The sequence below is a fragment of the Echinops telfairi genome, unplaced genomic scaffold (genome assembly GCF_000313985.2).
Source record: "Echinops telfairi isolate 266 unplaced genomic scaffold, ASM31398v2 ScPeMD7_38;HRSCAF=143, whole genome shotgun sequence".
In the NCBI taxonomy this organism is placed as follows: Eukaryota; Metazoa; Chordata; class Mammalia; order Afrosoricida; family Tenrecidae; genus Echinops; species Echinops telfairi.
Genome location: NW_022103936.1, coordinates 1563148 through 1581408, shown reverse-complemented (window position 1 = coordinate 1581408; position 18261 = coordinate 1563148). Strand labels below are relative to the sequence as shown.

General features: G+C 39.1%; 1 pseudogene; it reads right to left on the bottom strand.

Annotated features, from left to right (window-relative positions):
- Positions 1-936: 936 nt before the first annotated feature.
- On the bottom strand, positions 937-16736 carry LOC101646767 (annotated as a pseudogene).
- Between the last annotated feature and the right edge of the window lie 1525 nt (positions 16737-18261).

Here is an 18261-nt window from a genome sequence, read left to right as displayed (position 1 = left end):
TTCCCTACTCCGCGCCGGCATGTTGTCTTCACACCTTGGAGCACTGGGTTGAAGTTTGGTCCCTCTTTTCCTGTGGAGATATAAACAATACCCTCCCCTTGGGTGGGGCATTGATTAGAGATCCAAGCACTACAAAATCCTTTACAACTTCAACATTTTCTCCATTTATCATGATGTTACCTATTAGTCCAGTTGTGAGGATTCTGGTCTTCTTTACATTGAGCAATCCATATTGAAAGCTGAAATATTTTATCTTCGTCATCTAGTACATACTTCAAGTCCTCCTCACTTTCAGTAAGCAAGATTGTGTCATCTGGTTATTACAGGTTGTTAATAAGTCTTCCTTCCATCCTGATATCACATGGCCTTCATATAATCCAGCTTCTCTGATTATTTGTTCAACATATGAATTGAATAAGTATGGTGAAAGGATACAATGCTGTTGCACACCTATCCTGCTTGTAAACCATGCAATATTCCTTAGTTCATAAAATTGTCTCTTGATCCATGTACAGGTTCCACATGAGCACAATGAAGTTTTCTGCAATTCTCATTCCTCTCAAGGCTATTCATAATTTTTTATGATTCACATAGTCGAATGTCTTGGCATAGTCAATAAAACACAAAGAAACATCTTTCTGGTATTCTCTGCATTCAGCCAAGAGTCATCTGACATCAGCAATATCCCTTGTTCAACATAAAATTAACATGGAACAAGAGATATTGAATATTACAGAACTTTAATTGAATGACAGCATTCCTATTAACTACAACATCTGTACTAATGACACTCTGCTAGCATCTTTACACAGATCGCAGAGTTATCAACTCCAAGGATCTCCACTTTTCTCCTTCCCTTAATGATCAAGTTCTCTCTCCTTTGACTGCATATTACCACTTCCATATTCTCAGGGAATGCTTCCATATCTCAATATTTCACACTTCCTGAACTTGTTCCTTATTACCTTCTTTCTGTCCTATCTGAACCCAAAAATGGACAATTGCAAGGACACCTTCACTGATATCATAGATGTGCTCATTTTTACAATGATGTTGCCAACTTTCAGGCTTTTGTTTCCTTTGAAAATAAACAGAATTTTAACATGAATACAAGAGCATAGTTGATGACAACATAGAAAGTAATAAATGGTGTAACCTGATGGCATGTGCTTTCAAGCAACTGTGGTATTTCATGAAAAGGGAGACCACATAGTCTGGTAATGACAATGGAGAACAAGGAAAGCACCTACATTATTTTAAGCTCAGTAAAAGGAATTGAAAATAGGAAGAAAAGAAAAATGGCTTGGACTTTGAGATGCTGCAGGAAAGTCAGTGGTCTAACACTGTAACCAGCTAACAATTAGGGCAAAGAGTTCATAGGAACATTCTGCCTGAGATAGTGAAGATGGAGGAGATTTTGCTGAAAATAAACTGTGTTTCCAGGGAGGATAATGGAAATGGAAAAAAGGGTATAGGAAGTCATGAAGTGATGGAATTAGATCAGAATACAAAATGGACACAGTCACTTGGGAATCAGAGTCCAGGTTCTAGACATGACTTTAAAGGTTTGATGATTTGTTGATGATGGGTATGTTGGCCATGATGGCATTGATCCTGGTGGTCTTGTATGGGGAGGATTCTAGTAAGTTCTAATTATCCCCTAAGATGGGAAAATCACCAGCTACATTCAGATTTAGACATAGTGCTGGAAAGTGGGCAGAAGGCTTAGGTTGATTTCTTGGTCAATGCACCTCATGCACAGCCACGGCCCATCTGTCAGAGAGGAGTGTGTGCTGCATGGCACTGAACTGTTTCAACAAGCTTCCAGACTACATAGATGTGAAGAAGGAAAGGCTTGCCGATCTATATCTGAAAATCATCAAATCACCTTCTTTTTAATTTGTTCCATAATTTTAGTGGGAGGTACCACACTCCATAGTTATTTTCACAGGTTTATTTTATGCGGAATCTGAAGTTCTTGGCCTTTTATCTCAAACTGTGGTTCTTACCAGGAAAACTTTGTTTTGGCCTGTGTTGCTGGCCACTTGGTGTGCTTGAGCTCTGAAAGAACGGGCTATATTATTTAGATAAGACTGGTCAAAGTTTGGTTTCCATCTCAGGGCAAGGGTCAAATTTTTTATGGTGAATTCTTTATCGGTTCCTGTAATTTTGAAAGAATCTACCCACCTGGAGCAGATACTTACTCCTTTGAATACATTGTTTGGAATCAAAGAAGGTGTGGGAAAATCCCTCATAGCCTGCACCTCACCCAGTCATCAGGATTTGGGACAGGAGTCAACCTGGGAAGGTTCATACAGGGCTTTCTAGGACAGCATTTTAAAAGCTCTGTGGAATTGTTGGTTTTATCTTGCCTCCCTGGCAATAAGCCAATGTGTCTTCCAACTACTTGCAAGAATCTAACATTTTGAAAACATGGTGTAGGAGCTTTACAGGCACTGTGTCTTCCAGATAAGGGAAGGAAGCTAACAGATGCGCCTTCAGACTGGCTTCTACATTCACCACAAAGTTCTTTCATGTTGGAAAACCTGTGGAGAGCTTGTAAATTAGGGTTTAATATTTGGACAGCTTCGTCCAACAACTTTTTATGGTAGGAGGAGCCATTTTGAAGAAAATCAAGGAGAGAGAATTCTCCTTCAGACCCTGTGGTGGTTACATTATCTGGTATAAATTTGAGGATTAAGTATATAGGGGTGGAGTCTAGCCTATCATTCAGGATATAGCCAATGAGGCCTCAGGCCTCTGAGGATTCCGGGAACTCCTGTATTTCCTCCTGGAGGTGGGAGACGCTCACTCTCTCTTGGTTCACTCCCTGCGAGACATTCCTGTGGAGAAGACACATGCAGAGAGGCTGAGGAGTCAGAGAAGCCACGTGGAGACCCCTGCCAGAGCTGAGATGCTTACAATGCCACTGGATCCACAAGACTTCCCACCCACTGGCCTGTGATCTTCCTGTATTTAGCGTCATTGCATGTGTTTCGTGAATCTGAAGAAGACTATAGATTGGTGTATTAGTTTTGGTACACTAGGGAAACAAATCCACAGAAACTCATATGTATAAGAGAGAGTTTTATATAAATGGTAAGTGTACATGAAGAAAGCATCCCAACCCAGTGCTGTCCAAGCCTATAAGTCCAGCATTAGCTCATGTGTCTGGCAGCAGTCTACAAAGCTCTCCTCAATCTCACAAAACACATGCAATGACACCAACTTCAGTAGGAAAGCCGAATCAGTGAGCATGTATGCATATCAGTGCTGACAGGGGTCTCTATAGGGCTGCTCCAGCACCCAGGGCTGCCTCAGGGTAGGTCCATGTGTCTTCTCCTCAGGGTTGTCTCGCAGGAAGTTAGCCTTTTCAGCTGAAGCAGGGAACTGGCTGGGGCAACTGCACCCTGGTCCAACCATCAGAGAGCAAGAGACCCAAGAACTAGAAAGGCGAGGATCACTGAGCCATTTATCTCTCTGACCTTCAATTAATCCCACATGTGTTTATCGGCCATGCTGGCACAATAAGCCTCAATTGTTATTGAACCTATGGGCTAATATCATACGTATGGACTTGATCTGGACTTGGCTGAGATGTTTTCTTAATATTCAATTACTCTTGTATATAAAGCTCTGTCTTATGCACATGTGATTGTTCATGAATTTGTTACTCTAGTCTACCTGGACTAACATGACTGCTAGTGATCATCTCAGTGCAGAGCGGGTAAATTCTTCTGATGTCGTCCAGCCCCTCTTTAATGTACATACACATCCGGCTGTGCAGGGAGGTGGGGTACTTCAGAGTTCCCTTGGACTTTGCCAAGTACTCGGAAAGCAGTCTCTCCTTGTACCAGGGGTTGCTGATGATGATTTGAGGCATGGGTTCCAGCTCTGGAAGCCAGGACTGTGGCCTCTGGAATCCATGGTGTCCCAGGCTTCCTGCTGTCCAGCCTCAGGGTTTTGTTATCCAGCAACAGTCCCACTTGATAGGACTGCAAGGTCACATGAATCTGGGATCCTTGGACACATGGAGAACCACAGGCTCTATATGTGCAAATTTGAGTCTAGAGCGACTGCCCTGGAAACCTTAGGCACTATCAACATGCAGCCAATTCATTTTAATTGAGTAGTTATTGTCATTGGGTGCCATCAAGTTGGTCCCAACTCATAGCAACTCCATGTACAGCAGAAGGAAACCTCACCCAGACCTGCACCATCATCACAATTTTGTTATGTTTGAGGCCATTGTGGCAGCTATCTAATTGATGGCCTTTCTCTTTTTGCTGCCCCACTACTTTGCATATGAGGCATGATGTCCTTCTCCAGGGACTAGTCTTTCCTAATAACATGTCCAAAATACATCCTCCTTGCCTCTAAGGAGGATTCTGACTATACTTTCTTCCAAGACAGATTTGTTTGTTCTTTTGGTACTCTCGATAGTCTTCACCAGAGCCATAGTTCAAATGCATTGACTGCTGGTCAGTCTTCCTTTTCAATGTCTAGCTTTCACATGCATATGAGGCAACTGGAAATACCATGGCTTTAGTAAGGCACACCTTAGTTCTCAAAGTAACATCCTTGCTTTTCAACACTCAAAAGTGGTCTTTGCAGCAGATTTATCCTGTAATCTCTTGACTGCTACTTCCATGAACTTTGATTGTAGATGCAAGCAAGACGAAATCCTTGACAACTTCAATATTTTCTCCATTTATCATGATGCTCCCTATTGGTCCAGTTTTGAGAATATTGGTTTTCTTGACACTGAGTTATAATCCATACTGAAGGTTTAAATATTTGATCTTCATCAGCAAGTACTTCAAGTTATCCTCACTTTCAGCAAGCAAGATTGTATTATCTACATATCACAGGTTGCTAAGACTTTCTCCTATCCTGATACCACATTCTTCTTTTCCTTCTTTTTTTAAGTTATTATAAAAATCTTTATTTAGGTTTGGTCAGTACAGGTAATATATATTGGAGTCAAAGAGCACTATGTAGTGACAGGATTCAACAGTTCATAAAAACTGAGCAACTGTGCACACAACTTCTTAAACATTCAATCACTTAAAGAACAAATGCACAGATGTATGGGCGTGAAAACTGCATCTAAAACTGAAAACTACTCCAAATGCGCTTTACACAATTGATGTGTGTATGGATTGCGATAACAGTTGTATGAGCCCCTAATAAAATGTTTAAAAAATAAATAAATAAAACCGAAAACTACTCTAGGACTCCACCAACATGTCCAATTTTTAGTGAGAAGACTACTGTACTGGGCAAAGTTGTTGTCGTCACCCACATCTACTATAACAAGTCTGACTGTTGTGTAAGCAGAACAGCATGAGTCAGAATGCCCTTACAAAGCAAATATTCTAGAAATACAGAGATTTGTACAGACACCATTGTGTTGCACTTTAAGAAAGATTTCTATTTACAACTTCACATTAACTCATATAAAAATAACTTGACCCTACACAAATGTCCTTTTAGCAACATTCAAAGTAAATTAACTGTTACAATTTCCAAAATAGCAGAGGTATTGAAGCCAAAAAAGAAAAACCCCAAACAAAACAAAACCAAAATAAATAAATAAAACCCATAAAAGAGGCACATTGTGCCAAAAGTATGCGTTCATTTTCTGGTCAGTATCCTTCAAATTAAATGACACTATAAAATTTTGCTGGAAAAAAAACACATTAAAAAAAACGAACCTTGTACCCTCACACTTGAGTCCAAGCCATTCTGGACAAGGCAGGAACGCACGGATAGGTTGCCTTTCCCACTCATCACTTCCTCCTCTTGAGGGTTGGAATTGGAGCTTATGTCATTTGAGTGGTGCCGGAGAATTTTCACTGCCTGTGCGAGAGTCTACATTTTCATACCCAGCACTGAGTTAGTTTACATAACTACTGCTTCTTCTGCCACTTCTCCCTTAAGAGCTGTTGGACACCTTATTCCCATTCCATGGAGGTGGAAGGCTGTCTCCAGCTCCACTCTTCTTCCTGTGAAATCCAGACCCAGACATGTCCTCTGATCGGAGGAGCTGCCATTACTTGGTCGCTTAGCCAGGCAACAGCAGTCTTTACTGGTGGCCTCAGCCTGCCCCACAGGCACAGAAGATATAGTCCTGCTGGACTTGGGACAGAGGCTTGAGACTTCTCCTGCTGGTACTGAGTCAACTGCTGGCGAGTTTCCCTCAGTTGCTGCTGAAGAACTGGAACGGTACGCTGCATTCCCTGACCTTTGTCAAGTTGCGCGATGAAATCATTCAGTTCATCCTGACTGCTTTTAAGCTCCTCGGTCTATTTCTTCTGGAAAGCCAACTCTGCGTCAAGCTGTGCAATTCTATCCCTGAGAAAGCTGCCTTCCAAGCTCTTGATTCTCCTGGATAAGCATCCCCACATTTTGCCATTAACTTTTTGCCTGTCTGGAATTGATTTGAATGATTAAGAGCGAACTTAAGTTACCCTGTTAAAACTGCACTCTGGGACAAGCTGTACCATTTATCTTCCACTCATCTTAGACTCCATGATCACATAGTGAAAATTCAAATTGGTGACTTAAGAGAATGAGCTGCTGAAAAACATTAACCTCCAGGATTGGATGGAAGTCTGACGAAAATCATGCCTCATTTATCTAATTGAGCAAACAAATCTTCTAGAAATGATCACTCAAAAGCTTTTCCATTCAGTGCCTCACTTTGGCCAGCCCGCAGTTCAGCACAGAATCACCTCAATCTTCTGGAAGGCACCCTGTGAAGCTGTCCCACATTTCAACTGCAATAGCTTCGGATAAAGTGTCCAAAAGCACCCAGTGTCAAATCTCCTTCTGGTTCTGGTAGCAGCTGGGAAATAGTAGGTTTTTAAAGACTGAGGCAGAAGGAGCCCTTTCCTTCACTCTGAAGGGCACTGCAACAGGGTTTCTCTAAGAGCAACCTGCTCTCCACACCCCACTCAAAATTCAACTGGTAAAGTAAAGCAAGATCATCATAGTACTCCTCAAGGTGAAAAACAAAATGAAACAAACACTATTTCAAGGCACATGTAGTATCATAAGTGCAATACAAAATGCCCCGCAAACAATGAAGAAACACATCCAAAGTTACCACCACCACAATGCACTTTCAACAGGGGCCTATTGAATGGAAGAAGGATTTAATCAATTTCATTTTTTTGTGGGGTACGGGGGGATGCCAATGTCTCATCACAGCCAATATCCTTATACAATTTAGTTGTGAAATGAATGTTTACAATGCTTCAAACAGTTCGAACCTAAGTTTAACAACCACATCTCCATGTTTGTACAGTCCTTGGGAAGATTGTCCACAGCATTAGAAACCATTCAGAGAACACACCACTGATTAAAAGCCCAGATTTAAAGCTCGATCGAGGAACAGAGCCCCAAACAAAATGGTTCGTGTAGAAACTACTTGTACTTACATCTATCCGTTGATTCTCCCAAGACTATTGAAAGTTGGTTCTTAACAACTAAACCCTTTAAAGATAAAATCACCTCATTGCAGTTTGACCAGAAGTCCAACAACAAATCATAAAGTCCACAGTCTTACTGGAAAAACTAATATACAGTGTCTCAAGGTCGCTGTGCCCAAGGTTAATAAAATATTCCATTTTCATATTTTACTTGAATTTTACAAGTTTAATACACGATTTAAAATCTGTACGTTTTTCCATTCCCTACATTCTTCTTCATATAATACACCTTCTCTGATGGTAAGAGGATACAACTCTGATACACATCTTCACCAGTTCTAAACCATGCAATATTCCCCTGTTCATCAGAATTGTAGTGCCCATTATATATCTACCATAGTCTCTTTATCCATTCACCTTTTGATGTAAGATTGGGTTATTTCCAGATCAGAGTGACTACAAATAAAGCTGATGTGAGCATTTGTTTGTATGTTTCTTTGTTTTATCAACTCGAATTCATGAGAACGCTGCTCTCTTCCCCTTCACATGCCATGGCCTGAAAATGCAAACGGAGATTTGAGACAATCATAGGATTCACCTCATTTGATTCTCTTATCTCAGGATGAAGGTCCTTGCTGCCTGATGACTACAGTCCAGGCAATGGTGTCTTATATCTGCCTCTCCCTTTCTTCTGCTTCTTTTTTGTTGCCTGTTACTATATTTTTTTGCCAGTAGTGGCAGTATAATTTACAGGTAGGCTCCAATTAGGGATGGGATGACTCTTAACAAAGTCTAATAATTTCATTTTCTTTGCAGCCTACTATTGGAAATGATTTGAATAGAAGCTCATTGAACATCTTCAAGTGATCCTCTCGGAACGATACCATCAGAAAGTAAAATAACATTGCAACATTGTATGTAGCACATCTCACTAATGATAAGCACACAAAACAATGAAACCACCATAAGTACTAAAAAAACAAAAAAAAAAACCCAAAGTTACTGCCATGGAGTCTATGCGGACTCATAGCCACCCTATAGGACAGCATAGACCTGCCCCTGTGGGTTTTCCGAGACTGTCACTTTTTATAGAAGTAGAAAGCCTCATCTTCTTTCCTGTGGAGCCACTGGTGGTTTTGAATGTTGACCTTGTGTTTAGCAACCCAACACATATACATCATGCCACCAGTTTGCCAGAATTCAAATAGACTGTAAGCCAGGAACCACTTGTACTCTTTCTTGCTCTAGACCAGAAATCTAGTGACAAAAAAAGGCTTAACCATAAGATTCATTTTTCACATTCTTACTGATCTCTTTTATTTGAAAGGGTAGATCACACCCATTTTTTTCTATTCTTATATACCTTTTATTGTAAATTAGTTGGAGTTTACAGTTCAGATGATCAAATTTGTATATCTCTCTATGTATGTATGCATACATACACATATATTTATATATGAGAGAAATTTTTATAAGGAAAATGGCATATCGATAGATAGAGATTTACATTAAGAAAATAGCTCATACAGTTGTAGAAGTGGGCAAGTCCAGTACAAATCCAGAAAGATTCTGTGACTCAGATGTTAAGCTGGGGATTTCAACTTACTGGGGTAGCTTTAAAGACTGAGAAACCCAAAATTGGCAAGAAAATCATAGGCTGTTGGTTGTAGAGGCAGATAAATCCAAAGTCGGTCTGTCAGTCAGGCTTATGGTTGCAGAGGAGAATGAAGCCAAGGTCAGCAGATCAAATGGCAAACTGCAAATGGCTCCCTGGTTCAGCAACTAATATGTAGGCTATTGGCCCAAGTTCAAAGACCTGGAGGTCAATGATCCAGATCCAATAAAAAGCAAGCAAGTTTTTGTCACAGTGTTCACTTTCATAGAAGTAGACCACACCCAAATAAATTTCCTTTCAATCGAATCAGGATTGCCCTTGTGACTATCTGAGAGTGTAACTGCTTACAAGAGGGGAAAGCCCATGTTTCTCCCACAGAGCACTTGGTGCTTTCAAACTGGCCACTTTGAAGGTCAAACCCACTTGTAACCACTGTGCCACCAAGGCTGCTCAAGGATGGGGGCTAAATCCAACCCTAATCTTTCTACAGCTGATTGCTCACAGCAGATTGCATTTGGGGGGGCCGTGATTATATTATTTAGGTCCCATAATTAATATTACTAGGTCTTAATTACCAAACCGCTGAGAATTCTGGCTTGGCTAAGTTGACACAAAACCTATCATAAATAGATCTCATACCATGTTCTTTGATATTTTTCTCAATGTTCAGAATATTTGTCTACTTTCAGTCTTACTTTAAAAAGAATATCAAACTCATTATCGTAGCACATTAGGTATTTTACAATTTTGATCCAACATTCCTTCTCACTTGTTATTCTCCATAAGTTTCAAAACAGAAATTGCAGATTAGTTATCATTCCTGAACACATTTTAAAATCCCTATTGCTCCTTTATTCAGCGCACATGTTACCTCACTGTTTTCCAGTCAATTCTGATTCCTAGTGAAACTATAAGGCAGGATAGAACTGCTCTTTTGGGCAGTGGTGACAATCAGCCCGTTTACACTGGGTCAGCCAAACTGACAATTAATTTTGTTGAGTTGTGTGAACCAGTTTTTAAAATGGCACTTGTGATAAGGTTTTCTCTAAGGTGGGTGGCTGGGCAGCTGCCCACTGTGGAAATCACAAATTTGCATTCCTTGCTTTTTTTTTAACGTTCATCAGTATATTCTATGCGTCCATAATAATGTTTATTCTGTCCATGAGTACAATATACTTGTAATATTTATTTTTGTTTCATAAAATCAGTTATACCTTTGCTGAAATACTGAATTTTTGTGCCCTTGCTTTTTCTGCTTCAGTACATAAACATACAACTCAGAGAAAAAGAGCCAAACAACCAGAGGCTGACGCGCTGTCATTCATTTCAGCTTTGTGTTACACCCCAAATTCCCACGAGATATGAGTGAACTATACAACTCCTGAAAGTGTTCAAAGAGCTAAAACTATTGTCAGCACAGTCTCTGTCAGTTCAGCAGAAGTGGAAAGGGTTTCTGCAGAGGTGAACAGAGTCAGCAGTCTGAGGAACAGCACCTTTTCCCTTTTGAGATGTGCCCTAGCTCTGGAAGGGAAGTGCAGACCCACCTCATGTCCATTACGTTCCGGAGACTATGCTTCAGTTTTAGTTGATTGCTGTGTGTTGGGGAAGGCATGGACTCACAGACGGGAAGACAAACACAAAGATGTTTTCAGATCACAATTACAAATCAATGGCATTGATTTACATGAATCGGTACACCAAGAATCTGTACACCAAATCCTATAAAACCAGGATATCAAAATGCAGATGGGTGAACAGGGAAATGGGGACTTAGTTTAAATCTAGATATCATTGCTTGTGACATTTTTGTTTTACTTGTCCTCCTGTTACATGCAGCATATAAAAAACATCTCTAATTAGGGCCAGGAACAAAGTGAAACTATCAGATGAGGAAACAAACACTATTATCTGAACTACTGGGATAATTCTTAGCAATTACTTGTGGTCTTATTAGACACATCTTAATTTATCAGAATAGATACAAGACTTGAACTAACATAAAAGTATGTGTCTTAGTCTGGGTTGACTAGAGAAATGAATTCATAGGAACTCATTTGTGCAAGAAAGAGATTTATTTAAAAGAGTGATTATACATTAAGAAAACATCCCAGCCTAGTCCAGATCAAGTCCATACGTCCAATATTAGCCCATATGCCCAATACTAGTCCATAAATTCCTCTTTAGACTCATGCAGCCATGCAATAATGCCGAATGCAGGAAGATCACAGGCCAGTTGGTGGAAAGTATTGTGGATCCAGGGGCAGAAGCATCTCAGCTCTGGCTGGGATCTCCATGTGGCTTCTCCAGTTCTCAGGGCTCTAGCATAGCTCCATGTGTCTTATCAGAAGGAATGTCTTGCAGGGAGTGAGTGTGTGTCCCACCTTCAGTGAGTTATTTATCTCTTTTGTGCCTCCAAATGAGGTCCTCAAGTTTCAACCTGATTGGAAGATTAAACTTCACCCCTTCACTCTTAAGTCTTAACAGTATGGTACACAAATTTTTATACAATAACCTGTCCCCTTTCTGCATTATTATCGTTATATACAATAAAAAAATAGAATATGTTGCAAGTCCTAAAATACATTGTTTTCATTATGATTACATGATTTTATCTTTTTGAATAAGCTTAAAAATTAAAAAGAGCAATAGTTTTTTTTAGTAATAACCTACTTACTTGTTATTTCTGGTTCTTTATGTTTGTTTCATGTATTTAAGTTACTATCTGATGACGTTTCTTTACTTCAATTCAGTACCCACCTCTTATCTGTCCTTACTAACCAATCTATTAAATTTCTATTTGAAAAAGCCTGTACAATACAATTGTATACATATTCAGTTTTACAAGTGCTTTATAAATCAGATGGGCTGGAAAATGAGAAGAAATAAATACTTATACTTACATATCTTTATAGCTAAATGATTACCTTTACTAGTGCTCCATCCTTTTCTATGTGAATTCTTACCATTATGCTGGGTTATTGGATTTCAGAGAAAAGAATTACCATCAATGTTCTTTGTAAGGCAGGTATGCTACCACAGTTCCTTTCATGTATCCAAGGATTTTGTACATTAGGGTGAATGCATTTATATATCTGTATTTTAACATAACTGGCTTTGTCTTAAAGCAGCCATATCCCTAGCTATTATAAAATGCCTTTGTACATGCAATAAAAGTGTTATTTTGAACTTTATTTATCTATGTCAAATATCATACATGATTTAGAATATAATCTACCTTGGGTATGAAAATGTAATGTTATTGCTTCTTGACAAAACTTCATCTAGGTCTATACACTTCTGAGGGTAGTGTTTCCAACTCTAAAGCCTTCCTTGAAGAATCCTGTGTTCTCCTATTTATACCACACCAAAATGGCAATTTTGGCATCCTCCAAAAATTCTAATAGTCTTCATTTTAAATGTTCTCTGAGTTTGGGGAACAAAAAATATTGAAGGGACAAGATCGTGGCTGTAGGATGAATGAGGCAAAGTTTCCTAACAAAATTATCTTAGTACAGCCCTTGTTCACCATGAAAAAATGATCAGGTGTATTGTCCCGATTAGGGAAAAAAAAATCACTGGCTCTACTTTCCTGGCCTTTGAACTAATTCAGTTTTATATTTTCTAAACTCTTCCTCAAAAAAAAAAAAACAACACATGATAATTCGGGGTTCTTTAAGAAGATCTATTAAGATATCCCCTCTGAAACGACTCAAAACAGTCCCCATAACCTGTTGAGCTGAGCTTTCTGCCTTGAATTTAACTGGCCCAGCACATCCCCTTGGAAACCACCGGTTTGATGGACTCTTTTTGTTAGAAGCCGTCTGTGATAGTTACATAATATGTTGTCAACTTGAGACTATTAAAGAGTGCAGGGGTGGAGTTTAGCCTGTTAATCAGGTCACAGATTGATGACCTCATTTGGAGGCACTACGGAGATAAATAGCTCACTGAAGGCCAGACCCAGACTCTTTGCTTCGACATTCCTAATAACAATCCACATGGAGCTACACCGATGGAGCCAGAACCCTGGAGCTGGAGGAGCCACATAGAGACCCCTGTCAGCACTGAGATGCTACCACCACCACTGGATCCACCCACCAGCCTGTGATTTTCCTGCATTCGGCGCCATTGCATGTGCTGTGTGAATCTGAAGAGGTATTTGTAGACTGGTATCATACATATGGGCTAATATCAGACTTATGGACTTCATATGGACTAGGCTGAGGTGTTTTCTTAATATACTCGATATAAAGCTCTTTCTTATACACATATGAGTGTCTATGAATTTGTTTCTCCAGTCAACCCAGACTAAGACAGCATCCTAATGAGAGTAAGACAAATGTATAAATATCTTGTTTACAGCTGTCAACTGATCAGAGAGACCTGTGTAAAAATAATAATCATTATGATTCAGAATATGCTTGTGCATGTAAGAACTGGTACCTGAGTAGCAACACTTTTGGGCTTATCCTTGTATTTGATATTCTATAGTTTTTACTGTAGAACGGGACATTTTAGAGTTGGACATAGAATAAGGAAGATCTTAGAAGAATCGATGTATTTGAGTTGTGGTGCTGAAAATAATATTGAAAGTATCATGGACAGCTACCAGAACAAAATCTTCTGTCTTGGAAGAAGTGTGGCTAGAGTGCTCCTTAGAGGCAAGGATAGTAAGACTTCATCTTACAGACTTTAGACATGTTGTCAGGAGTGACCTGACTATCCGTGGAGAAGGACATCGTGCTTGTTAAAGTGGAATGGCAGCAATAAAGAGGAAGACCACACACAGGAACTTGCAATGCTTCATTGTGTCTTATACAGGGTCATTTAACAGCTTCTAAAGGCATCAATTTTAGAGACACTAGACATATCATAAACCATTTCTTCATTCACTGGTTGAAAGACATTTAGGTATTATTAATTTTTTAATTTAGGGATAGACATTCAAGTATGTATTTGTGGTTATGTGAATATATGCTTTCATTATATTTCTGTTCATTTACCTAGTGTGTTAGACTGGGTTCACTAGAGAAACAAATCCAGAGACACTCACATATGTACAAGAAAATCTTTATATCAAAGAGCATTGGATATCAAGGAAACACTCCATCCCAGTCCAGATTGAGTGTATAAGTCTCATATTAGCCCATAAGTCCAATATTAGTCAATAAATTCCTCTTCAGACTCCGACAGCACAAGCAATGATGCCAAATACAGGAAGATCGCAAGGCAGTGGGTGAGAAGTCTTGTAGATCCAATGGCTGTGGAAGCATCTCAGTGCTGGTGTGGGTCTTCTTGAGGCTCCTCTAGTTCTCCAAGTGTCTCAACAGCTTAAAACTGAAGCAGAGAGAGAGGGGAAGTTCCCAGAATTCTCAGGAGAAGGCCATGCCCACAAGGAGGCAACCTCAGACTATGAACTGATTGACAGGCTAGACTCCACTGCAACAATTATCAGTTGACATGAAATTATGTAACTACCACACCTAGCAAACATTGTTTCTATTTTAAATATACATACAAACATATATAAAAAAAGAAAAGTATACTTTTATGTTTGATAGGACCCATTAGATTCAGCATGTAAAATTTATAACTTCAAATGAGACTAATTTTATTCATTAATTAAAGGAGTACATATTCAACATAGCCTGCCCTTTAGGCAAGATTATAGTGTGTTTAAGCTTTGGAAATCTGGTCCCTAACACACTTATGGAAAAAATAACTTGAAAACTGCTTTTATAAAGATTTACAACCTTGGAAATCCTCTATGCAGTTTTTCTCTGTCCAGTCACTATGAGTTGAAATTGTCTCAGTGGTAGTGGGGGAAGTGATATGATTTGTGTCACTGGATGTGAAGATGTTTCTAACTGCTAGAAACAAGAGGTTTCAAGTTCTCTGGATTTGAAAGTTGTGTGGATGTGGAAGATATGAACATAGGTGCAGACAGGGTTAAGGAAGCCCGTGGGGAAAGTTGAGCCATTCAGAGCCCTGAAATCAGGGGAAACCTTATACACCTGAAACAGGAAAGTATTTTGGCAACTGGTTTGGAGGAGCTGTAGTTGAGGGGTAAAGCTACTTACATAACTTTTCAAGTTAGGTAAACATAGGGGGAATAACTTCTGTGACCTCCTTTTCTTCCTGTCCTCCATGCTTCTGTCATTAATGGCCAATAGCCAAACCCAATGATAGTCAGAAGTCAGAGGAGCCTAGGTGAATAAGGCACCAGGACTCAGCTACTTGGGACCCAAACAAGGGTAGATAAGGGTTGTCATTGACTCAGGAGGCAGATGGAGTACCATCCCTTAAGATTCCAAAGCATGATGTGGTTGATCTTCTTGCAAAGTGACAGGTCTTAGCCATAATTTATTTGTTTATTCATTTAAAGAGACTTATTTTTACCTGGCAATCTTTTCTTGAAAATCAGTCCATTAAAACTCTGTAGGTCAAAAGCAATCTAAAATGCAAGAAATCCTGGGGATGAAAATATTTTGTTCAGTTTTGCAAGGGTCACCATGAATCAGGGGAAACTCAAAGGCAGCAACCCAAAACACTTTCCACCTCTATTTACAAATGACCCCTGACAATCTGATGATGGAATAGTTTGGGTTCTCTAAACAAGCTGAAAAACATTGCTCTTCATTTAGTGACTGGTTGAACTTTATAAACTCTGGGTTAGAAACCAGGGTCATATTTTCTTGAAGAGAATAAAAAACTTATCGCAGAAGCATAACTTTGGCCATCCTCTTAACATAGATGACATGAGAAAAACTATAATTTGGGTACCACATATTTAGTGTTGATGAACATATTAAATATTTAAGGAACTGGAACTTGACAACTAACATTATATTGAACATAAATGAAACCATGAGGACTAGAAAGCCCTGCTTTCAGTCTTTACAAAACCAATATATTTCTATCTACTGTGAAATGTGTGCATCTGTCTTCTGATAATGCACTAGTGGATCCTTTTTCTTCCAGTGAATAGATACAACAGAATCAAGTGCTTATGCCTATTCTATGATCTCAGAGCTTTTTGTTTGACCACATAAGGACATAAGGAAGGCAATTCAGCAGTGTGATGGAGGGTTTTCTGTACCTAATTTGTAAGATCAGTAGCTCTAATTTTCTACTTAATCTTGTTCTTTTATGTTTGAAATACTGAATCTTGATGTGACCATCTCTTACTAAAACTCTGAGTGGGAAGCAAAAGCACAATGAGTCTACAATGCCATATCAGCTCTCAATCTTGGTGAGATGCTAAATATACTGAAGGTAAATATTAAGAAACATGAAAATACTACCTCTAATCTATAGAGCATTGGGATATCTTCTTCCCCACAACCCACCGCCACTTCACCACCCCACCTGCCAGAATGAAGAAACAGCACGCTTAGAGATGGTAACCCACATGAGGTCTCCATCAGCATTTGTTCATATTGGGTGCATAAGGGGTTTCATTCATTAGTGAGACAGTAATCCGTACAAACAGATGAGGGTACAAGGCAGGAATGTTGCCCTTGAAATGGGGTTGGCTGATGTTTTGTTTGAGATGCTCAGGAGGACACAAACAGGAGGGAGTGGAGGTCCCTCAAGTTCATTACCTTCAGTGTCACAGCCTGTATATTCTGTAAACTAACTAAGCCAGGATTGAGCAAGCTGTCCCTGAAAAAGCGGGTGCTCATCTTGAATTCCATTGTGAGAAGTTTTGAAGCAAAGCAAAATTCAAGATAATTGTATGCAAGATAAATGATAATACATACACTGCTATGTATGACATCAAAGCCATAAATGGACGTGTTTTGAAAAAAACAGAAATGTGTGTTATTATAGTTCAAGAGACTAAAACTCTGAACTTTGTGCACTTGATCTAGGGGAAAGCTTTCTATTTGCTCTAGGGAAGACCCTAGCTTCTGAGCAAGGTTCCTCAGTGCCTTGAACTTCAGGTGACATCTATCTTCCCCCACATTTTCTGGCGTGTTTTAATGTCTATAAAAAAACAAACAATGAAAAACCAAATCCCTTGTGACTTAATCAATTCCGATTCATGACGACCCCATGTATTGTAAAGTAGAACTGAGTCCCATAGTTTTCTGTGCTTGTAACTTCTTTCTGTAAGTGTAACTGAAGCAAATTGCCAAGCTTTTATTCTGAAGCACTTCTGGGAGTGTTCAATCCATTAACCTTCTGGTCAATAAATTGAACACAGTTTACACCACCCAGGGACTCCTGTGTCTCTGCTGCTCTTTGTATCAATTGGAAGTGATTAAATTTAGAACATGTCCTATATTGACATAGTCTCATTACCAAAACAAAGACAATCACATTTCTAAATATCCTTTATCCAAATATCCTATGGTTTTAGTGGTCAGGATTCCAACACATATTTATGGGAGCCATAATTTAATCCATATAACATGAGTTTGTGTGTGTGTGTGTGTGTGTGTTATAAGGAAAAAAAGATCTCTGAGTTGAAAAGGCTTCAAAATGTTCATGGAAAAGTGTTTTTCCACAAACTTTTTGGTGACCCCTCAGATAATGGATTATTTCCATTTTGTGTTGCTGTTGTTGTTTTGTAAAGCAAACACACACACACACACACACACACACACACGTATCCAAAATTTACACTCATCAAATTGACTCTGACTCATAGCTATCCTATTGGACAGAGTAGAACTCCCCCTCTATGGGTTTGGAGGCTGTAAATATTTACAGGAGCCAAGAGCCTCCTTTTGCTCCCCAGGATCAACTGGTGGGTTTGAACTGCTGACCTTCTAGTTGTCAGTCCAAAGCATAACTCAGAATTTCCTAAAAATATTGTAATGTAAATACTTTATTTTAAAAATTTCTATTAAAAAGCACAGAATTAGAACAAGCTTATTTTTTCACTGAAGTTGCTAAGTATTGGCATTCTGTTCAGAACATCCTTGCCACATTTTTTTTTCCTTGCCACATTTTAATGAAATGTTGTGCTTTGAATTGGTTAAATTGAGATTGCCTGATGGTGTAAATTTATTTTCTTTATTTTCAAGTGTAATTTAAAATGCTATCTTCATCTGATGTTAAATGCACTTTCTTTCTTCTGTGTAGTTACATATATAAGTATTAAGGTTACATTTGTGTACACCAGGGGCAACACATTTCTAACTTAGTGTCTGTATTTATGGATCCCTGACTCTTTGTTTTGTCTTCTCTCTCTCTCTCTCT